The 23700-nt window shown below is 50.8% G+C and overlaps 9 non-coding genes across 9 annotated transcripts; all 9 read right to left on the bottom strand.

The window, feature by feature from the left end:
• Positions 1 to 17280: 17280 nt before the first annotated feature.
• On the bottom strand, positions 17281 to 17353 carry Trnaa-agc. The gene has a single exon. It is a non-coding gene; the product is annotated as a tRNA-Ala (tRNA).
• A 416-nt stretch (positions 17354 to 17769) lies between these two features.
• Positions 17770 to 17842, bottom strand: Trnaa-ugc. Its single transcript has one exon. It is a non-coding gene; the product is annotated as a tRNA-Ala (tRNA).
• Positions 17843 to 18855: 1013 nt separating this feature from the next.
• Positions 18856 to 18928, bottom strand: Trnaa-agc. The gene has a single exon. It is a non-coding gene; the product is annotated as a tRNA-Ala (tRNA).
• A 416-nt stretch (positions 18929 to 19344) lies between these two features.
• Trnaa-ugc lies at positions 19345 to 19417 on the bottom strand. Its single transcript has one exon. It is a non-coding gene; the product is annotated as a tRNA-Ala (tRNA).
• Positions 19418 to 20430: 1013 nt separating this feature from the next.
• Positions 20431 to 20503, bottom strand: Trnaa-agc. The gene has a single exon. It is a non-coding gene; the product is annotated as a tRNA-Ala (tRNA).
• Positions 20504 to 20919: 416 nt separating this feature from the next.
• Trnaa-ugc lies at positions 20920 to 20992 on the bottom strand. Its single transcript has one exon. It is a non-coding gene; the product is annotated as a tRNA-Ala (tRNA).
• Positions 20993 to 22005: 1013 nt separating this feature from the next.
• Positions 22006 to 22078, bottom strand: Trnaa-agc. The gene has a single exon. It is a non-coding gene; the product is annotated as a tRNA-Ala (tRNA).
• Positions 22079 to 22494: 416 nt separating this feature from the next.
• Positions 22495 to 22567, bottom strand: Trnaa-ugc. The gene has a single exon. It is a non-coding gene; the product is annotated as a tRNA-Ala (tRNA).
• Positions 22568 to 23569: 1002 nt separating this feature from the next.
• Trnaa-agc lies at positions 23570 to 23642 on the bottom strand. The gene has a single exon. It is a non-coding gene; the product is annotated as a tRNA-Ala (tRNA).
• Between the last annotated feature and the right edge of the window lie 58 nt (positions 23643 to 23700).

Genomic DNA, 23700 nt, shown 5'->3' with positions numbered 1-23700 from the left:
AACACTTGTACTGTTTCTAAATTAAGTGTAGTGGTGGGAGGAGGGTGCTTCGTGCGCATTACAGCACGCTTGCCAATTGTGGCTGCTAATCGTTGGCTCGTATCTGCCTTGACACATTTTCTGGCTGTGAATTATTCCACTTGCATGGCAGTGTGCGCATGTTGGTGTGTTAAAAATTCTGGAGGCGCTGCCTCGCACTTTACTACTGTGTACCACTCTTGTCGTCCAACTGCAAAAGACTGGGCCACAACAACTTTCCGCGTCTCCATTGCACTGCGCAAACTACGAAACGCTCCCCAAACATGGCACTCACCCACGCAGACGACTTTTCCGACTTTACACGACGCTCACGCAACGCTCACGCTAGTGACAGCCTTATTTAGAGCTTGACGTCGCACACAAGCGAATGAGCACATTTCGCCGACGACTTAGGCCGCCCTCCTAGTGTGGCTGTTCGGTGTCTGCAGGCAGCGAGGGGCTGCAAGCTTCCTGTGTTCGCGCCTATGTCACCTCTGCTTGCTTGTCAGAGACAGAGTATCGCAAAACATACAACTCACTCCATGAATTGATTGCTACGGCATCTGTCATCAGCAGTCACAACTAGCAACACCAGTAGCAGCCGACTGCACGTCAAGAATTGGAATGTGCAGTGGGATTTTTGTGAATTCGGCGCAAGGCTGATCTTTGCGACATAGGTTTGAGAATCTTATGGGAACACTTGTACTGTTTCTAAATTAAGTGTAGTGGTGGGAGGAGGGTGCTTCGTGCGCATTACAGCACGCTTGCCAATTGTGGCTGCTAATCGTTGGCTCGTATCTGCCTTGACACATTTTCTGGCTGTGAATTATTCCACTTGCATGGCAGTGTGCGCATGTTGGTGTGTTAAAAATTCTGGAGGCGCTGCCTCGCACTTTACTACTGTGTACCACTCTTGTCGTCCAACTGCAAAAGACTGGGCCACAACAACTTTCCGCGTCTCCATTGCACTGCGCAAACTACGAAACGCTCCCCAAACATGGCACTCACCCACGCAGACGACTTTTCCGACTTTACACGACGCTCACGCAACGCTCACGCTAGTGACAGCCTTATTTAGAGCTTGACGTCGCACACAAGCGAATGAGCACATTTCGCCGACGACTTAGGCCGCCCTCCTAGTGTGGCTGTTCGGTGTCTGCAGGCAGCGAGGGGCTGCAAGCTTCCTGTGTTCGCGCCTATGTCACCTCTGCTTGCTTGTCAGAGACAGAGTATCGCAAAACATACAACTCACTCCATGAATTGATTGCTACGGCATCTGTCATCAGCAGTCACAACTAGCAACACCAGTAGCAGCCGACTGCACGTCAAGAATTGGAATGTGCAGTGGGATTTTTGTGAATTCGGCGCAAGGCTGATCTTTGCGACATAGGTTTGAGAATCTTATGGGAACACTTGTACTGTTTCTAAATTAAGTGTAGTGGTGGGAGGAGGGTGCTTCGTGCGCATTACAGCACGCTTGCCAATTGTGGCTGCTAATCGTTGGCTCGTATCTGCCTTGACACATTTTCTGGCTGTGAATTATTCCACTTGCATGGCAGTGTGCGCATGTTGGTGTGTTAAAAATTCTGGAGGCGCTGCCTCGCACTTTACTACTGTGTACCACTCTTGTCGTCCAACTGCAAAAGACTGGGCCACAACAACTTTCCGCGTCTCCATTGCACTGCGCAAACTACGAAACGCTCCCCAAACATGGCACTCACCCACGCAGACGACTTTTCCGACTTTACACGACGCTCACGCAACGCTCACGCTAGTGACAGCCTTATTTAGAGCTTGACGTCGCACACAAGCGAATGAGCACATTTCGCCGACGACTTAGGCCGCCCTCCTAGTGTGGCTGTTCGGTGTCTGCAGGCAGCGAGGGGCTGCAAGCTTCCTGTGTTCGCGCCTATGTCACCTCTGCTTGCTTGTCAGAGACAGAGTATCGCAAAACATACAACTCACTCCATGAATTGATTGCTACGGCATCTGTCATCAGCAGTCACAACTAGCAACACCAGTAGCAGCCGACTGCACGTCAAGAATTGGAATGTGCAGTGGGATTTTTGTGAATTCGGCGCAAGGCTGATCTTTGCGACATAGGTTTGAGAATCTTATGGGAACACTTGTACTGTTTCTAAATTAAGTGTAGTGGTGGGAGGAGGGTGCTTCGTGCGCATTACAGCACGCTTGCCAATTGTGGCTGCTAATCGTTGGCTCGTATCTGCCTTGACACATTTTCTGGCTGTGAATTATTCCACTTGCATGGCAGTGTGCGCATGTTGGTGTGTTAAAAATTCTGGAGGCGCTGCCTCGCACTTTACTACTGTGTACCACTCTTGTCGTCCAACTGCAAAAGACTGGGCCACAACAACTTTCCGCGTCTCCATTGCACTGCGCAAACTACGAAACGCTCCCCAAACATGGCACTCACCCACGCAGACGACTTTTCCGACTTTACACGACGCTCACGCAACGCTCACGCTAGTGACAGCCTTATTTAGAGCTTGACGTCGCACACAAGCGAATGAGCACATTTCGCCGACGACTTAGGCCGCCCTCCTAGTGTGGCTGTTCGGTGTCTGCAGGCAGCGAGGGGCTGCAAGCTTCCTGTGTTCGCGCCTATGTCACCTCTGCTTGCTTGTCAGAGACAGAGTATCGCAAAACATACAACTCACTCCATGAATTGATTGCTACGGCATCTGTCATCAGCAGTCACAACTAGCAACACCAGTAGCAGCCGACTGCACGTCAAGAATTGGAATGTGCAGTGGGATTTTTGTGAATTCGGCGCAAGGCTGATCTTTGCGACATAGGTTTGAGAATCTTATGGGAACACTTGTACTGTTTCTAAATTAAGTGTAGTGGTGGGAGGAGGGTGCTTCGTGCGCATTACAGCACGCTTGCCAATTGTGGCTGCTAATCGTTGGCTCGTATCTGCCTTGACACATTTTCTGGCTGTGAATTATTCCACTTGCATGGCAGTGTGCGCATGTTGGTGTGTTAGAAATTCTGGAGGCGCTGCCTCGCACTTTACTACTGTGTACCACTCTTGTCGTCCAACTGCAAAAGACTGGGCCACAACAACTTTCCGCGTCTCCATTGCACTGCGCAAACTACGAAACGCTCCCCAAACATGGCACTCACCCACGCAGACGACTTTTCCGACTTTACACGACGCTCACGCAACGCTCACGCTAGTGACAGCCTTATTTAGAGCTTGACGTCGCACACAAGCGAATGAGCACATTTCGCCGACGACTTAGGCCGCCCTCCTAGTGTGGCTGTTCGGTGTCTGCAGGCAGCGAGGGGCTGCAAGCTTCCTGTGTTCGCGCCTATGTCACCTCTGCTTGCTTGTCAGAGACAGAGTATCGCAAAACATACAACTCACTCCATGAATTGATTGCTACGGCATCTGTCATCAGCAGTCACAACTAGCAACACCAGTAGCAGCCGACTGCACGTCAAGAATTGGAATGTGCAGTGGGATTTTTGTGAATTCGGCGCAAGGCTGATCTTTGCGACATAGGTTTGAGAATCTTATGGGAACACTTGTACTGTTTCTAAATTAAGTGTAGTGGTGGGAGGAGGGTGCTTCGTGCGCATTACAGCACGCTTGCCAATTGTGGCTGCTAATCGTTGGCTCGTATCTGCCTTGACACATTTTCTGGCTGTGAATTATTCCACTTGCATGGCAGTGTGCGCATGTTGGTGTGTTAAAAATTCTGGAGGCGCTGCCTCGCACTTTACTACTGTGTACCACTCTTGTCGTCCAACTGCAAAAGACTGGGCCACAACAACTTTCCGCGTCTCCATTGCACTGCGCAAACTACGAAACGCTCCCCAAACATGGCACTCACCCACGCAGACGACTTTTCCGACTTTACACGACGCTCACGCAACGCTCACGCTAGTGACAGCCTTATTTAGAGCTTGACGTCGCACACAAGCGAATGAGCACATTTCGCCGACGACTTAGGCCGCCCTCCTAGTGTGGCTGTTCGGTGTCTGCAGGCAGCGAGGGGCTGCAAGCTTCCTGTGTTCGCGCCTATGTCACCTCTGCTTGCTTGTCAGAGACAGAGTATCGCAAAACATACAACTCACTCCATGAATTGATTGCTACGGCATCTGTCATCAGCAGTCACAACTAGCAACACCAGTAGCAGCCGACTGCACGTCAAGAATTGGAATGTGCAGTGGGATTTTTGTGAATTCGGCGCAAGGCTGATCTTTGCGACATAGGTTTGAGAATCTTATGGGAACACTTGTACTGTTTCTAAATTAAGTGTAGTGGTGGGAGGAGGGTGCTTCGTGCGCATTACAGCACGCTTGCCAATTGTGGCTGCTAATCGTTGGCTCGTATCTGCCTTGACACATTTTCTGGCTGTGAATTATTCCACTTGCATGGCAGTGTGCGCATGTTGGTGTGTTAAAAATTCTGGAGGCGCTGCCTCGCACTTTACTACTGTGTACCACTCTTGTCGTCCAACTGCAAAAGACTGGGCCACAACAACTTTCCGCGTCTCCATTGCACTGCGCAAACTACGAAACGCTCCCCAAACATGGCACTCACCCACGCAGACGACTTTTCCGACTTTACACGACGCTCACGCAACGCTCACGCTAGTGACAGCCTTATTTAGAGCTTGACGTCGCACACAAGCGAATGAGCACATTTCGCCGACGACTTAGGCCGCCCTCCTAGTGTGGCTGTTCGGTGTCTGCAGGCAGCGAGGGGCTGCAAGCTTCCTGTGTTCGCGCCTATGTCACCTCTGCTTGCTTGTCAGAGACAGAGTATCGCAAAACATACAACTCACTCCATGAATTGATTGCTACGGCATCTGTCATCAGCAGTCACAACTAGCAACACCAGTAGCAGCCGACTGCACGTCAAGAATTGGAATGTGCAGTGGGATTTTTGTGAATTCGGCGCAAGGCTGATCTTTGCGACATAGGTTTGAGAATCTTATGGGAACACTTGTACTGTTTCTAAATTAAGTGTAGTGGTGGGAGGAGGGTGCTTCGTGCGCATTACAGCACGCTTGCCAATTGTGGCTGCTAATCGTTGGCTCGTATCTGCCTTGACACATTTTCTGGCTGTGAATTATTCCACTTGCATGGCAGTGTGCGCATGTTGGTGTGTTAAAAATTCTGGAGGCGCTGCCTCGCACTTTACTACTGTGTACCACTCTTGTCGTCCAACTGCAAAAGACTGGGCCACAACAACTTTCCGCGTCTCCATTGCACTGCGCAAACTACGAAACGCTCCCCAAACATGGCACTCACCCACGCAGACGACTTTTCCGACTTTACACGACGCTCACGCAACGCTCACGCTAGTGACAGCCTTATTTAGAGCTTGACGTCGCACACAAGCGAATGAGCACATTTCGCCGACGACTTAGGCCGCCCTCCTAGTGTGGCTGTTCGGTGTCTGCAGGCAGCGAGGGGCTGCAAGCTTCCTGTGTTCGCGCCTATGTCACCTCTGCTTGCTTGTCAGAGACAGAGTATCGCAAAACATACAACTCACTCCATGAATTGATTGCTACGGCATCTGTCATCAGCAGTCACAACTAGCAACACCAGTAGCAGCCGACTGCACGTCAAGAATTGGAATGTGCAGTGGGATTTTTGTGAATTCGGCGCAAGGCTGATCTTTGCGACATAGGTTTGAGAATCTTATGGGAACACTTGTACTGTTTCTAAATTAAGTGTAGTGGTGGGAGGAGGGTGCTTCGTGCGCATTACAGCACGCTTGCCAATTGTGGCTGCTAATCGTTGGCTCGTATCTGCCTTGACACATTTTCTGGCTGTGAATTATTCCACTTGCATGGCAGTGTGCGCATGTTGGTGTGTTAAAAATTCTGGAGGCGCTGCCTCGCACTTTACTACTGTGTACCACTCTTGTCGTCCAACTGCAAAAGACTGGGCCACAACAACTTTCCGCGTCTCCATTGCACTGCGCAAACTACGAAACGCTCCCCAAACATGGCACTCACCCACGCAGACGACTTTTCCGACTTTACACGACGCTCACGCAACGCTCACGCTAGTGACAGCCTTATTTAGAGCTTGACGTCGCACACAAGCGAATGAGCACATTTCGCCGACGACTTAGGCCGCCCTCCTAGTGTGGCTGTTCGGTGTCTGCAGGCAGCGAGGGGCTGCAAGCTTCCTGTGTTCGCGCCTATGTCACCTCTGCTTGCTTGTCAGAGACAGAGTATCGCAAAACATACAACTCACTCCATGAATTGATTGCTACGGCATCTGTCATCAGCAGTCACAACTAGCAACACCAGTAGCAGCCGACTGCACGTCAAGAATTGGAATGTGCAGTGGGATTTTTGTGAATTCGGCGCAAGGCTGATCTTTGCGACATAGGTTTGAGAATCTTATGGGAACACTTGTACTGTTTCTAAATTAAGTGTAGTGGTGGGAGGAGGGTGCTTCGTGCGCATTACAGCACGCTTGCCAATTGTGGCTGCTAATCGTTGGCTCGTATCTGCCTTGACACATTTTCTGGCTGTGAATTATTCCACTTGCATGGCAGTGTGCGCATGTTGGTGTGTTAAAAATTCTGGAGGCGCTGCCTCGCACTTTACTACTGTGTACCACTCTTGTCGTCCAACTGCAAAAGACTGGGCCACAACAACTTTCCGCGTCTCCATTGCACTGCGCAAACTACGAAACGCTCCCCAAACATGGCACTCACCCACGCAGACGACTTTTCCGACTTTACACGACGCTCACGCAACGCTCACGCTAGTGACAGCCTTATTTAGAGCTTGACGTCGCACACAAGCGAATGAGCACATTTCGCCGACGACTTAGGCCGCCCTCCTAGTGTGGCTGTTCGGTGTCTGCAGGCAGCGAGGGGCTGCAAGCTTCCTGTGTTCGCGCCTATGTCACCTCTGCTTGCTTGTCAGAGACAGAGTATCGCAAAACATACAACTCACTCCATGAATTGATTGCTACGGCATCTGTCATCAGCAGTCACAACTAGCAACACCAGTAGCAGCCGACTGCACGTCAAGAATTGGAATGTGCAGTGGGATTTTTGTGAATTCGGCGCAAGGCTGATCTTTGCGACATAGGTTTGAGAATCTTATGGGAACACTTGTACTGTTTCTAAATTAAGTGTAGTGGTGGGAGGAGGGTGCTTCGTGCGCATTACAGCACGCTTGCCAATTGTGGCTGCTAATCGTTGGCTCGTATCTGCCTTGACACATTTTCTGGCTGTGAATTATTCCACTTGCATGGCAGTGTGCGCATGTTGGTGTGTTAAAAATTCTGGAGGCGCTGCCTCGCACTTTACTACTGTGTACCACTCTTGTCGTCCAACTGCAAAAGACTGGGCCACAACAACTTTCCGCGTCTCCATTGCACTGCGCAAACTACGAAACGCTCCCCAAACATGGCACTCACCCACGCAGACGACTTTTCCGACTTTACACGACGCTCACGCAACGCTCACGCTAGTGACAGCCTTATTTAGAGCTTGACGTCGCACACAAGCGAATGAGCACATTTCGCCGACGACTTAGGCCGCCCTCCTAGTGTGGCTGTTCGGTGTCTGCAGGCAGCGAGGGGCTGCAAGCTTCCTGTGTTCGCGCCTATGTCACCTCTGCTTGCTTGTCAGAGACAGAGTATCGCAAAACATACAACTCACTCCATGAATTGATTGCTACGGCATCTGTCATCAGCAGTCACAACTAGCAACACCAGTAGCAGCCGACTGCACGTCAAGAATTGGAATGTGCAGTGGGATTTTTGTGAATTCGGCGCAAGGCTGATCTTTGCGACATAGGTTTGAGAATCTTATGGGAACACTTGTACTGTTTCTAAATTAAGTGTAGTGGTGGGAGGAGGGTGCTTCGTGCGCATTACAGCACGCTTGCCAATTGTGGCTGCTAATCGTTGGCTCGTATCTGCCTTGACACATTTTCTGGCTGTGAATTATTCCACTTGCATGGCAGTGTGCGCATGTTGGTGTGTTAAAAATTCTGGAGGCGCTGCCTCGCACTTTACTACTGTGTACCACTCTTGTCGTCCAACTGCAAAAGACTGGGCCACAACAACTTTCCGCGTCTCCATTGCACTGCGCAAACTACGAAACGCTCCCCAAACATGGCACTCACCCACGCAGACGACTTTTCCGACTTTACACGACGCTCACGCAACGCTCACGCTAGTGACAGCCTTATTTAGAGCTTGACGTCGCACACAAGCGAATGAGCACATTTCGCCGACGACTTAGGCCGCCCTCCTAGTGTGGCTGTTCGGTGTCTGCAGGCAGCGAGGGGCTGCAAGCTTCCTGTGTTCGCGCCTATGTCACCTCTGCTTGCTTGTCAGAGACAGAGTATCGCAAAACATACAACTCACTCCATGAATTGATTGCTACGGCATCTGTCATCAGCAGTCACAACTAGCAACACCAGTAGCAGCCGACTGCACGTCAAGAATTGGAATGTGCAGTGGGATTTTTGTGAATTCGGCGCAAGGCTGATCTTTGCGACATAGGTTTGAGAATCTTATGGGAACACTTGTACTGTTTCTAAATTAAGTGTAGTGGTGGGAGGAGGGTGCTTCGTGCGCATTACAGCACGCTTGCCAATTGTGGCTGCTAATCGTTGGCTCGTATCTGCCTTGACACATTTTCTGGCTGTGAATTATTCCACTTGCATGGCAGTGTGCGCATGTTGGTGTGTTAAAAATTCTGGAGGCGCTGCCTCGCACTTTACTACTGTGTACCACTCTTGTCGTCCAACTGCAAAAGACTGGGCCACAACAACTTTCCGCGTCTCCATTGCACTGCGCAAACTACGAAACGCTCCCCAAACATGGCACTCACCCACGCAGACGACTTTTCCGACTTTACACGACGCTCACGCAACGCTCACGCTAGTGACAGCCTTATTTAGAGCTTGACGTCGCACACAAGCGAATGAGCACATTTCGCCGACGACTTAGGCCGCCCTCCTAGTGTGGCTGTTCGGTGTCTGCAGGCAGCGAGGGGCTGCAAGCTTCCTGTGTTCGCGCCTATGTCACCTCTGCTTGCTTGTCAGAGACAGAGTATCGCAAAACATACAACTCACTCCATGAATTGATTGCTACGGCATCTGTCATCAGCAGTCACAACTAGCAACACCAGTAGCAGCCGACTGCACGTCAAGAATTGGAATGTGCAGTGGGATTTTTGTGAATTCGGCGCAAGGCTGATCTTTGCGACATAGGTTTGAGAATCTTATGGGAACACTTGTACTGTTTCTAAATTAAGTGTAGTGGTGGGAGGAGGGTGCTTCGTGCGCATTACAGCACGCTTGCCAATTGTGGCTGCTAATCGTTGGCTCGTATCTGCCTTGACACATTTTCTGGCTGTGAATTATTCCACTTGCATGGCAGTGTGCGCATGTTGGTGTGTTAAAAATTCTGGAGGCGCTGCCTCGCACTTTACTACTGTGTACCACTCTTGTCGTCCAACTGCAAAAGACTGGGCCACAACAACTTTCCGCGTCTCCATTGCACTGCGCAAACTACGAAACGCTCCCCAAACATGGCACTCACCCACGCAGACGACTTTTCCGACTTTACACGACGCTCACGCAACGCTCACGCTAGTGACAGCCTTATTTAGAGCTTGACGTCGCACACAAGCGAATGAGCACATTTCGCCGACGACTTAGGCCGCCCTCCTAGTGTGGCTGTTCGGTGTCTGCAGGCAGCGAGGGGCTGCAAGCTTCCTGTGTTCGCGCCTATGTCACCTCTGCTTGCTTGTCAGAGACAGAGTATCGCAAAACATACAACTCACTCCATGAATTGATTGCTACGGCATCTGTCATCAGCAGTCACAACTAGCAACACCAGTAGCAGCCGACTGCACGTCAAGAATTGGAATGTGCAGTGGGATTTTTGTGAATTCGGCGCAAGGCTGATCTTTGCGACATAGGTTTGAGAATCTTATGGGAACACTTGTACTGTTTCTAAATTAAGTGTAGTGGTGGGAGGAGGGTGCTTCGTGCGCATTACAGCACGCTTGCCAATTGTGGCTGCTAATCGTTGGCTCGTATCTGCCTTGACACATTTTCTGGCTGTGAATTATTCCACTTGCATGGCAGTGTGCGCATGTTGGTGTGTTAAAAATTCTGGAGGCGCTGCCTCGCACTTTACTACTGTGTACCACTCTTGTCGTCCAACTGCAAAAGACTGGGCCACAACAACTTTCCGCGTCTCCATTGCACTGCGCAAACTACGAAACGCTCCCGAAACATGGCACTCACCCACGCAGACGACTTTTCCGACTTTACACGACGCTCACGCTAGTGACAGCCTTATTTAGAGCTTGACGTCGCACACAAGCGAATGAGCACATTTCGCCGACGACTTAGGCCGCCCTCCTAGTGTGGCTGTTCGGTGTCTGCAGGCAGCGAGGGGCTGCAAGCTTCCTGTGTTCGCGCCTATGTCACCTCTGCTTGCTTGTCAGAGACAGAGTATCGCAAAACATACAACTCACTCCATGAATTGATTGCTACGGCATCTGTCATCAGCAGTCACAACTAGCAACACCAGTAGCAGCCGACTGCACGTCAAGAATTGGAATGTGCAGTGGGATTTTTGTGAATTCGGCGCAAGGCTGATCTTTGCGACATAGGTTTGAGAATCTTATGGGAACACTTGTACTGTTTCTAAATTAAGTGTAGTGGTGGGAGGAGGGTGCTTCGTGCGCATTACAGCACGCTTGCCAATTGTGGCTGCTAATCGTTGGCTCGTATCTGCCTTGACACATTTTCTGGCTGTGAATTATTCCACTTGCATGGCAGTGTGCGCATGTTGGTGTGTTAAAAATTCTGGAGGCGCTGCCTCGCACTTTACTACTGTGTACCACTCTTGTCGTCCAACTGCAAAAGACTGGGCCACAACAACTTTCCGCGTCTCCATTGCACTGCGCAAACTACGAAACGCTCCCCAAACATGGCACTCACCCACGCAGACGACTTTTCCGACTTTACACGACGCTCACGCAACGCTCACGCTAGTGACAGCCTTATTTAGAGCTTGACGTCGCACACAAGCGAATGAGCACATTTCGCCGACGACTTAGGCCGCCCTCCTAGTGTGGCTGTTCGGTGTCTGCAGGCAGCGAGGGGCTGCAAGCTTCCTGTGTTCGCGCCTATGTCACCTCTGCTTGCTTGTCAGAGACAGAGTATCGCAAAACATACAACTCACTCCATGAATTGATTGCTACGGCATCTGTCATCAGCAGTCACAACTAGCAACACCAGTAGCAGCCGACTGCACGTCAAGAATTGGAATGTGCAGTGGGATTTTTGTGAATTCGGCGCAAGGCTGATCTTTGCGACATAGGTTTGAGAATCTTATGGGAACACTTGTACTGTTTCTAAATTAAGTGTAGTGGTGGGAGGAGGGTGCTTCGTGCGCATTACAGCACGCTTGCCAATTGTGGCTGCTAATCGTTGGCTCGTATCTGCCTTGACACATTTTCTGGCTGTGAATTATTCCACTTGCATGGCAGTGTGCGCATGTTGGTGTGTTAAAAATTCTGGAGGCGCTGCCTCGCACTTTACTACTGTGTACCACTCTTGTCGTCCAACTGCAAAAGACTGGGCCACAACAACTTTCCGCGTCTCCATTGCACTGCGCAAACTACGAAACGCTCCCCAAACATGGCACTCACCCACGCAGACGACTTTTCCGACTTTACACGACGCTCACGCAACGCTCACGCTAGTGACAGCCTTATTTAGAGCTTGACGTCGCACACAAGCGAATGAGCACATTTCGCCGACGACTTAGGCCGCCCTCCTAGTGTGGCTGTTCGGTGTCTGCAGGCAGCGAGGGGCTGCAAGCTTCCTGTGTTCGCGCCTATGTCACCTCTGCTTGCTTGTCAGAGACAGAGTATCGCAAAACATACAACTCACTCCATGAATTGATTGCTACGGCATCTGTCATCAGCAGTCACAACTAGCAACACCAGTAGCAGCCGACTGCACGTCAAGAATTGGAATGTGCAGTGGGATTTTTGTGAATTCGGCGCAAGGCTGATCTTTGCGACATAGGTTTGAGAATCTTATGGGAACACTTGTACTGTTTCTAAATTAAGTGTAGTGGTGGGAGGAGGGTGCTTCGTGCGCATTACAGCACGCTTGCCAATTGTGGCTGCTAATCGTTGGCTCGTATCTGCCTTGACACATTTTCTGGCTGTGAATTATTCCACTTGCATGGCAGTGTGCGCATGTTGGTGTGTTAAAAATTCTGGAGGCGCTGCCTCGCACTTTACTACTGTGTACCACTCTTGTCGTCCAACTGCAAAAGACTGGGCCACAACAACTTTCCGCGTCTCCATTGCACTGCGCAAACTACGAAACGCTCCCCAAACATGGCACTCACCCACGCAGACGACTTTTCCGACTTTACACGACGCTCACGCAACGCTCACGCTAGTGACAGCCTTATTTAGAGCTTGACGTCGCACACAAGCGAATGAGCACATTTCGCCGACGACTTAGGCCGCCCTCCTAGTGTGGCTGTTCGGTGTCTGCAGGCAGCGAGGGGCTGCAAGCTTCCTGTGTTCGCGCCTATGTCACCTCTGCTTGCTTGTCAGAGACAGAGTATCGCAAAACATACAACTCACTCCATGAATTGATTGCTACGGCATCTGTCATCAGCAGTCACAACTAGCAACACCAGTAGCAGCCGACTGCACGTCAAGAATTGGAATGTGCAGTGGGATTTTTGTGAATTCGGCGCAAGGCTGATCTTTGCGACATAGGTTTGAGAATCTTATGGGAACACTTGTACTGTTTCTAAATTAAGTGTAGTGGTGGGAGGAGGGTGCTTCGTGCGCATTACAGCACGCTTGCCAATTGTGGCTGCTAATCGTTGGCTCGTATCTGCCTTGACACATTTTCTGGCTGTGAATTATTCCACTTGCATGGCAGTGTGCGCATGTTGGTGTGTTAAAAATTCTGGAGGCGCTGCCTCGCACTTTACTACTGTGTACCACTCTTGTCGTCCAACTGCAAAAGACTGGGCCACAACAACTTTCCGCGTCTCCATTGCACTGCGCAAACTACGAAACGCTCCCCAAACATGGCACTCACCCACGCAGACGACTTTTCCGACTTTACACGACGCTCACGCAACGCTCACGCTAGTGACAGCCTTATTTAGAGCTTGACGTCGCACACAAGCGAATGAGCACATTTCGCCGACGACTTAGGCCGCCCTCCTAGTGTGGCTGTTCGGTGTCTGCAGGCAGCGAGGGGCTGCAAGCTTCCTGTGTTCGCGCCTATGTCACCTCTGCTTGCTTGTCAGAGACAGAGTATCGCAAAACATACAACTCACTCCATGAATTGATTGCTACGGCATCTGTCATCAGCAGTCACAACTAGCAACACCAGTAGCAGCCGACTGCACGTCAAGAATTGGAATGTGCAGTGGGATTTTTGTGAATTCGGCGCAAGGCTGATCTTTGCGACATAGGTTTGAGAATCTTATGGGAACACTTGTACTGTTTCTAAATTAAGTGTAGTGGTGGGAGGAGGGTGCTTCGTGCGCATTACAGCACGCTTGCCAATTGTGGCTGCTAATCGTTGGCTCGTATCTGCCTTGACACATTTTCTGGCTGTGAATTATTCCACTTGCATGGCAGTGTGCGCATGTTGGTGTGTTAAAAATTCTGGAGGCGCTGCCTCGCACTTTACTACTGTGTACCACTCTTGTCGTCCAACTGCAAAAGACTGGGCCACAACAACTTTCCGCGTCTCCATTGCACTGCGCAAACTACGAAACGCTCCCCAAACATGGCACTCACCCACGCAGACGACTTTTCCGACTTTACACGACGCTCACGCAACGCTCACGCTAGTGACAGCCTTATTTAGAGCTTGACGTCGCACACAAGCGAATGAGCACATTTCGCCGACGACTTAGGCCGCCCTCCTAGTGTGGCTGTTCGGTGTCTGCAGGCAGCGAGGGGCTGCAAGCTTCCTGTGTTCGCGCCTATGTCACCTCTGCTTGCTTGTCAGAGACAGAGTATCGCAAAACATACAACTCACTCCATGAATTGATTGCTACGGCATCTGTCATCAGCAGTCACAACTAGCAACACCAGTAGCAGCCGACTGCACGTCAAGAATTGGAATGTGCAGTGGGATTTTTGTGAATTCGGCGCAAGGCTGATCTTTGCGACATAGGTTTGAGAATCTTATGGGAACACTTGTACTGTTTCTAAATTAAGTGTAGTGGTGGGAGGAGGGTGCTTCGTGCGCATTACAGCACGCTTGCCAATTGTGGCTGCTAATCGTTGGCTCGTATCTGCCTTGACACATTTTCTGGCTGTGAATTATTCCACTTGCATGGCAGTGTGCGCATGTTGGTGTGTTAAAAATTCTGGAGGCGCTGCCTCGCACTTTACTACTGTGTACCACTCTTGTCGTCCAACTGCAAAAGACTGGGCCACAACAACTTTCCGCGTCTCCATTGCACTGCGCAAACTACGAAACGCTCCCCAAACATGGCACTCACCCACGCAGACGACTTTTCCGACTTTACACGACGCTCACGCAACGCTCACGCTAGTGACAGCCTTATTTAGAGCTTGACGTCGCACACAAGCGAATGAGCACATTTCGCCGACGACTTAGGCCGCCCTCCTAGTGTGGCTGTTCGGTGTCTGCAGGCAGCGAGGGGCTGCAAGCTTCCTGTGTTCGCGCCTATGTCACCTCTGCTTGCTTGTCAGAGACAGAGTATCGCAAAACATACAACTCACTCCATGAATTGATTGCTACGGCATCTGTCATCAGCAGTCACAACTAGCAACACCAGTAGCAGCCGACTGCACGTCAAGAATTGGAATGTGCAGTGGGATTTTTGTGAATTCGGCGCAAGGCTGATCTTTGCGACATAGGTTTGAGAATCTTATGGGAACACTTGTACTGTTTCTAAATTAAGTGTAGTGGTGGGAGGAGGGTGCTTCGTGCGCATTACAGCACGCTTGCCAATTGTGGCTGCTAATCGTTGGCTCGTATCTGCCTTGACACATTTTCTGGCTGTGAATTATTCCACTTGCATGGCAGTGTGCGCATGTTGGTGTGTTAAAAATTCTGGAGGCGCTGCCTCGCACTTTACTACTGTGTACCACTCTTGTCGTCCAACTGCAAAAGACTGGGCCACAACAACTTTCCGCGTCTCCATTGCACTGCGCAAACTACGAAACGCTCCCCAAACATGGCACTCACCCACGCAGACGACTTTTCCGACTTTACACGACGCTCACGCAACGCTCACGCTAGTGACAGCCTTATTTAGAGCTTGACGTCGCACACAAGCGAATGAGCACATTTCGCCGACGACTTAGGCCGCCCTCCTAGTGTGGCTGTTCGGTGTCTGCAGGCAGCGAGGGGCTGCAAGCTTCCTGTGTTCGCGCCTATGTCACCTCTGCTTGCTTGTCAGAGACAGAGTATCGCAAAACATACAACTCACTCCATGAATTGATTGCTACGGCATCTGTCATCAGCAGTCACAACTAGCAACACCAGTAGCAGCCGACTGCACGTCAAGAATTGGAATGTGCAGTGGGATTTTTGTGAATTCGGCGCAAGGCTGATCTTTGCGACATAGGTTTGAGAATCTTATGGGAACACTTGTACTGTTTCTAAATTAAGTGTAGTGGTGGGAGGAGGGTGCTTCGTGCGCATTACAGCACGCTTGCCAATTGTGGCTGCTAATCGTTGGCTCGTATCTGCCTTGACACATTTTCTGGCTGTGAATTATTCCACTTGCATGGCAGTGTGCGCATGTTGGTGTGTTAAAAATTCTGGAGGCGCTGCCTCGCACTTTACTACTGTGTACCACTCTTGTCGTCCAACTGCAAAAGACTGGGCCACAACAACTTTCCGCGTCTCCATTGCACTGCGCAAACTACGAAACGCTCCCCAAACATGGCACTCACCCACGCAGACGACTTTTCCGACTTTACACGACGCTCACGCAACGCTCACGCTAGTGACAGCCTTATTTAGAGCTTGACGTCGCACACAAGCGAATGAGCACATTTCGCCGACGACTTAGGCCGCCCTCCTAGTGTGGCTGTTCGGTGTCTGCAGGCAGCGAGGGGCTGCAAGCTTCCTGTGTTCGCGCCTATGTCACCTCTGCTTGCTTGTCAGAGACAGAGTATCGCAAAACATACAACTCACTCCATGAATTGATTGCTACGGCATCTGTCATCAGCAGTCACAACTAGCAACACCAGTAGCAGCCGACTGCACGTCAAGAATTGGAATGTGCAGTGGGATTTTTGTGAATTCGGCGCAAGGCTGATCTTTGCGACATAGGTTTGAGAATCTTATGGGAACACTTGTACTGTTTCTAAATTAAGTGTAGTGGTGGGAGGAGGGTGCTTCGTGCGCATTACAGCACGCTTGCCAATTGTGGCTGCTAATCGTTGGCTCGTATCTGCCTTGACACATTTTCTGGCTGTGAATTATTCCACTTGCATGGCAGTGTGCGCATGTTGGTGTGTTAAAAATTCTGGAGGCGCTGCCTCGCACTTTACTACTGTGTACCACTCTTGTCGTCCAACTGCAAAAGACTGGGCCACAACAACTTTCCGCGTCTCCATTGCACTGCGCAAACTACGAAACGCTCCCCAAACATGGCACTCACCCACGCAGACGACTTTTCCGACTTTACACGACGCTCACGCAACGCTCACGCTAGTGACAGCCTTATTTAGAGCTTGACGTCGCACACAAGCGAATGAGCACATTTCGCCGACGACTTAGGCCGCCCTCCTAGTGTGGCTGTTCGGTGTCTGCAGGCAGCGAGGGGCTGCAAGCTTCCTGTGTTCGCGCCTATGTCACCTCTGCTTGCTTGTCAGAGACAGAGTATCGCAAAACATACAACTCACTCCATGAATTGATTGCTACGGCATCTGTCATCAGCAGTCACAACTAGCAACACCAGTAGCAGCCGACTGCACGTCAAGAATTGGAATGTGCAGTGGGATTTTTGTGAATTCGGCGCAAGGCTGATCTTTGCGACATAGGTTTGAGAATCTTATGGGAACACTTGTACTGTTTCTAAATTAAGTGTAGTGGTGGGAGGAGGGTGCTTCGTGCGCATTACAGCACGCTTGCCAATTGTGGCTGCTAATCGTTGGCTCGTATCTGCCTTGACACATTTTCTGGCTGTGAATTATTCCACTTGCATGGCAGTGTGCGCATGTTGGTGTGTTAAAAATTCTGGAGGCGCTGGGTATCGATCCCAGTACCTCTCGCATGCTAAGCGAGCGCTCTACCATCTGAGCTACGCCCCCTGCTGACGAACTGCGCTACATACAGCCATATCAATGACACAGACCCTTGCACTCCCATTATTCCGCTGACAAACACTACTCTCAATGTGTCCGTGAGGGTGTCTTTCAGGTTTCCTGCATTCTGTATCGAATCGTAGTTGGCCAAAATCAAAGTGGCACGCACGACGTCGAAAATAGCGTTCGGCCAACGCTCTGAGGTAGACGAACGTGTTGTCCACTCTCTAGACTTCATTGAGGTTAGGCCGTTATACCTAAGGCAGATTTGCACTCGATGACACCTCGACAACAGCCGGTCCTCACATTTACGTCTTGCTCTCCTTACGTCAGTATACGAGTCTGTGACGCTGGCTTTGCAACATCTTGCGTGCCTTTAGGCTCGCCGCGACCAACACTTACCACGCACTGACCACAAAACATGGAGGCGCCGGGGCTTGAACCCGGGACCTTTCACATGCAAAGCGAACGCTCTACCACCTGAGCTACGCCCCCAAGCACAACCAAGCTGCGCTGTTCTCCGTTCTTTGCGACTCTTATGTGCACGGACGCGATGGTTGGTTGGTTTGCAGGGGTGAAGGGACCAGAGTACAAAGGCGCGGACACGTTCACATACGCAAGAGTTCCAAGTAGTTTCGATGCTCTGGTATTACGACTGCAAATTCCGTCCGTTTTTAACGTCTTAAATTGAAGGGACAGTCACAAGTTGCTCCGTTTTCACTCCATGTCGACAATCACACAGCACCTGAGGTAACAAGCACATCTGAAGACCCATTGTGCACTCGACTGTTCATGCCAACTCACTGCCTCGCACTTTACTACTGTGTACCACTCTTGTCGTCCAACTGCAAAAGACTGGGCCACAACAACTTTCCGCGTCTCCATTGCACTGCGCAAACTACGAAACGCTCCCCAAACATGGCACTCACCCACGCAGACGACTTTTCCGACTTTACACGACGCTCACGCAACGCTCACGCTAGTGACAGCCTTATTTAGAGCTTGACGTCGCACACAAGCGAATGAGCACATTTCGCCGACGACTTAGGCCGCCCTCCTAGTGTGGCTGTTCGGTGTCTGCAGGCAGCGAGGGGCTGCAAGCTTCCTGTGTTCGCGCCTATGTCACCTCTGCTTGCTTGTCAGAGACAGAGTATCGCAAAACATACAACTCACTCCATGAATTGATTGCTACGGCATCTGTCATCAGCAGTCACAACTAGCAACACCAGTAGCAGCCGACTGCACGTCAAGAATTGGAATGTGCAGTGGGATTTTTGTGAATTCGGCGCAAGGCTGATCTTTGCGACATAGGTTTGAGAATCTTATGGGAACACTTGTACTGTTTCTAAATTAAGTGTAGTGGTGGGAGGAGGGTGCTCCGTGCGCATTACAGCACGCTTGCCAATTGTGGCTGCTAATCGTTGGCTCGTATCTGCCTTGACACATTTTCTGGCTGTGATATATTCCACTTGCATGGCAGTGTGCGCATGTTGGTGTGTTAAAAATTCTGGAGGCGCTGGGTATCGATCCCAGTACCTCTCGCATGCTAAGCGAGCGCTCTACCATCTGAGCTACGCCCCCTGCTGACGAACTGCGCTACATACAGCCATATCAATGACACAGACCCTTGCACTCCCATTATTCCGCTGACAAACACTACTCTCAATGTGTCCGTGAGGGTGTCTTTCAGGTTTCCTGCATTCTGTATCGAATCGTAGTTGGCCAAAATCAAAGTGGCACGCACGACGTCGAAAATAGCGTTCGGCCAACGCTCTGAGGTAGACGAACGTGTTGTCCACTCTCTAGACTTCATTGAGGTTAGGCCGTTATACCTAAGGCAGATTTGCACTCGATGACACCTCGACAACAGCCGGTCCTCACATTTACGTCTTGCTCTCCTTACGTCAGTATACGAGTCTGTGACGCTGGCTTTGCAACATCTTGCGTGCCTTTAGGCTCGCCGCGACCAACACTTACCACGCACTGACCACAAAACATGGAGGCGCCGGGGCTTGAACCCGGGACCTTTCACATGCAAAGCGAACGCTCTACCAACTCAGCTACGCCCCCAAGCACAACCAAGCTGCGCTGTTCTCCGTTCTTTGCTACTCTCATGTGCACGGACGCGATGGTTGGTTGGTTTGCAGGGGTGAAGGGACCAGAGTACAAAGGCGCGGACACGTTCACATACGCAAGAGTTCCAAGTAGTTTCGATGCTCTGGTATTACGACTGCAAATTCCGTCCGTTTTTAACGTCTTAAATTGAAGGGACAGTCACAAGTTGCTCCGTTTTCACTCCATGTCGACAATCACACAGCACCTGAGGTAACAAGCACATCTGAAGACCCATTGTGCACTCGACTGTTCATGCCAACTCACTGCCTCGCACTTTACTACTGTGTACCACTCTTGTCGTCCAACTGCAAAAGACTGGGCCACAACAACTTTCCGCGTCTCCATTGCACTGCGCAAACTACGAAACGCTCCCCAAACATGGCACTCACCCACGCAGACGACTTTTCCGACTTTACACGACGCTCACGCAACGCTCACGCTAGTGACAGCCTTATTTAGAGCTTGACGTCGCACACAAGCGAATGAGCACATTTCGCCGACGACTTAGGCCGCCCTCCTAGTGTGGCTGTTCGGTGTCTGCAGGCAGCGAGGGGCTGCAAGCTTCCTGTGTTCGCGCCTATGTCACCTCTGCTTGCTTGTCAGAGACAGAGTATCGCAAAACATACAACTCACTCCATGAATTGATTGCTACGGCATCTGTCATCAGCAGTCACAACTAGCAACACCAGTAGCAGCCGACTGCACGTCAAGAATTGGAATGTGCAGTGGGATTTTTGTGAATTCGGCGCAAGGCTGATCTTTGCGACATAGGTTTGAGAATCTTATGGGAACACTTGTACTGTTTCTAAATTAAGTGTAGTGGTGGGAGGAGGGTGCTTCGTGCGCATTACAGCACGCTTGCCAATTGTGGCTGCTAATCGTTGGCTCGTATCTGCCTTGACACATTTTCTGGCTGTGATATATTCCACTTGCATGGCAGTGTGCGCATGTTGGTGTGTTAAAAATTCTGGAGGCGCTGGGTATCGACCCCAGTACCTCTCGCATGCTAAGCGAGCGCTCTACCATCTGAGCTACGCCCCCTGCTGACGAACTGCGCTACATACAGCCATATCAATGACACAGACCCTTGCACTCCCATTATTCCGCTGACAAACACTACTCTCAATGTGTCCGTGAGGGTGTCTTTCAGGTTTCCTGCATTCTGTATCGAATCGTAGTTGGCCAAAATCAAAGTGGCACGCACGACGTCGAAAATAGCGTTCGGCCAACGCTCTGAGGTAGACGAACGTGTTGTCCACTCTCTAGACTTCATTGAGGTTAGGCCGTTATACCTAAGGCAGATTTGCACTCGATGACACCTCGACAACAGCCGGTCCTCACATTTACGTCTTGCTCTCCTTACGTCAGTATACGAGTCTGTGACGCTGGCTTTGCAACATCTTGCGTGCCTTTAGGCTCGCCGCGACCAACACTTACCACGCACTGACCACAAAACATGGAGGCGCCGGGGCTTGAACCCGGGACCTTTCACATGCAAAGCGAACGCTCTACCAACTGAGCTACGCCCCCAAGCACAACCAAGCTGCGCTGTTCTCCGTTCTTTGCTACTCTTATGTGCACGGACGCGATGGTTGGTTGGTTTGCAGGGGTGAAGGGACCAGAGTACAAAGGCGCGGACACGTTCACATACGCAAGAGTTCCAAGTAGTTTCGATGCTCTGGTATTACGACTGCAAATTCCGTCCGTTTTTAACGTCTTAAATTGAAGGGACAGTCACAAGTTGCTCCGTTTTCACTCCATGTCGACAATCACACAGCACCTGAGGTAACAAGCACATCTGAAGACCCATTGTGCACTCGACTGTTCATGCCAACTCACTGCCTCGCACTTTACTACTGTGTACCACTCTTGTCGTCCAACTGCAAAAGACTGGGCCACAACAACTTTCCGCGTCTCCATTGCACTGCGCAAACTACGAAACGCTCCCCAAACATGGCACTCACCCACGCAGACGACTTTTCCGACTTTACACGACGCTCACGCAACGCTCACGCTAGTGACAGCCTTATTTAGAGCTTGACGTCGCACACAAGCGAATGAGCACATTTCGCCGACGACTTAGGCCGCCCTCCTAGTGTGGCTGTTCGGTGTCTGCAGGCAGCGAGGGGCTGCAAGCTTCCTGTGTTCGCGCCTATGTCACCTCTGCTTGCTTGTCAGAGACAGAGTATCGCAAAACATACAACTCACTCCATGAATTGATTGCTACGGCATCTGTCATCAGCAGTCACAACTAGCAACACCAGTAGCAGCCGACTGCACGTCAAGAATTGGAATGTGCAGTGGGATTTTTGTGAATTCGGCGCAAGGCTGATCTTTGCGACATAGGTTTGAGAATCTTATGGGAACACTTGTACTGTTTCTAAATTAAGTGTAGTGGTGGGAGGAGGGTGCTCCGTGCGCATTACAGCACGCTTGCCAATTGTGGCTGCTAATCGTTGGCTCGTATCTGCCTTGACACATTTTCTGGCTGTGATATATTCCACTTGCATGGCAGTGTGCGCATGTTGGTGTGTTAAAAATTCTGGAGGCGCTGGGTATCGATCCCAGTACCTCTCGCATGCTAAGCGAGCGCTCTACCATCTGAGCTACGCCCCCTGCTGACGAACTGCGCTACATACAGCCATATCAATGACACAGACCCTTGCACTCCCATTATTCCGCTGACAAACACTACTCTCAATGTGTCCGTGAGGGTGTCTTTCAGGTTTCCTGCATTCTGTATCGAATCGTAGTTGGCCAAAATCAAAGTGGCACGCACGACGTCGAAAATAGCGTTCGGCCAACGCTCTGAGGTAGACGAACGTGTTGTCCACTCTCTAGACTTCATTGAGGTTAGGCCGTTATACCTAAGGCAGATTTGCACTCGATGACACCTCGACAACAGCCGGTCCTCACATTTACGTCTTGCTCTCCTTACGTCAGTATACGAGTCTGTGACGCTGGCTTTGCAACATCTTGCGTGCCTTTAGGCTCGCCGCGACCAACACTTACCACGCACTGACCACAAAACATGGAGGCGCCGGGGCTTGAACCCGGGACCTTTCACATGCAAAGCGAACGCTCTACCAACTGAGCTACGCCCCCAAGCACAACCAAGCTGCGCTGTTCTCCGTTCTTTGCTACTCTCATGTGCACGGACGCGATGGTTGGTTGGTTTGCAGGGGTGAAGGGACCAGAGTACAAAGGCGCGGACACGTTCACATACGCAAGAGTTCCAAGTAGTTTCGATGCTCTGGTATTACGACTGCAAATTCCGTCCGTTTTTAACGTCTTAAATTGAAGGGACAGTCACAAGTTGCTCCGTTTTCACTCCATGTCGACAATCACACAGCACCTGAGGTAACAAGCACATCTGAAGACCCATTGTGCACTCGACTGTTCATGCCAACTCACTGCCTCGCACTTTACTACTGTGTACCACTCTTGTCGTCCAACTGCAAAAGACTGGGCCACAACAACTTTCCGCGTCTCCATTGCACTGCGCAAACTACGAAACGCTCCCCAAACATGGCACTCACCCACGCAGACGACTTTTCCGACTTTACACGACGCTCACGCTAGTGACAGCCTTATTTAGAGCTTGACGTCGCACACAAGCGAATGAGCACATTTCGCCGACGACTTAGGCCGCCCTCCTAGTGTGGCTGTTCGGTGTCTGCAGGCAGCGAGGGGCTGCAAGCTTCCTGTGTTCGCGCCTATGTCACCTCTGCTTGCTTGTCAGAGACAGAGTATCGCAAAACATACAACTCACTCCATGAATTGATTGCTACGGCATCTGTCATCAGCAGTCACAACTAGCAACACCAGTAGCAGCCGACTGCACGTCAAGAAATGGAATGTGCAGTGGGATTTTTGTGAATTCGGCGCAAGGCTGATCTTTGCGACATAGGTTTGAGAATCTTATGGGAACACTTGTACTGTTTCTAAATTAAGTGTAGTGGTGGGAGGAGGGTGCTCCGTGCGCATTACAGCACGCTTGCCAATTGTGGCTGCTAATCGTTGGCTCGTATCTGCCTTGACACATTTTCTGGCTGTGATATATTCCACTTGCATGGCAGTGTGCGCATGTTGGTGTGTTAAAAATTCTGGAGGCGCTGGGTATCGATCCCAGTACCTCTCGCATGCTAAGCGAGCGCTCTACCATCTGAGCTACGCCCCCTGCTGACGAACTGCGCTACATACAGCCATATCAATGACACAGACCCTTGCACTCCCAT

The sequence above is a fragment of the Schistocerca americana genome, unplaced genomic scaffold (genome assembly GCF_021461395.2).
Source record: "Schistocerca americana isolate TAMUIC-IGC-003095 unplaced genomic scaffold, iqSchAmer2.1 HiC_scaffold_912, whole genome shotgun sequence".
NCBI lineage: Eukaryota > Metazoa > Arthropoda > Insecta > Orthoptera > Acrididae > Schistocerca > Schistocerca americana.
This window is presented reverse-complemented; position numbering and strand designations above follow the sequence as displayed.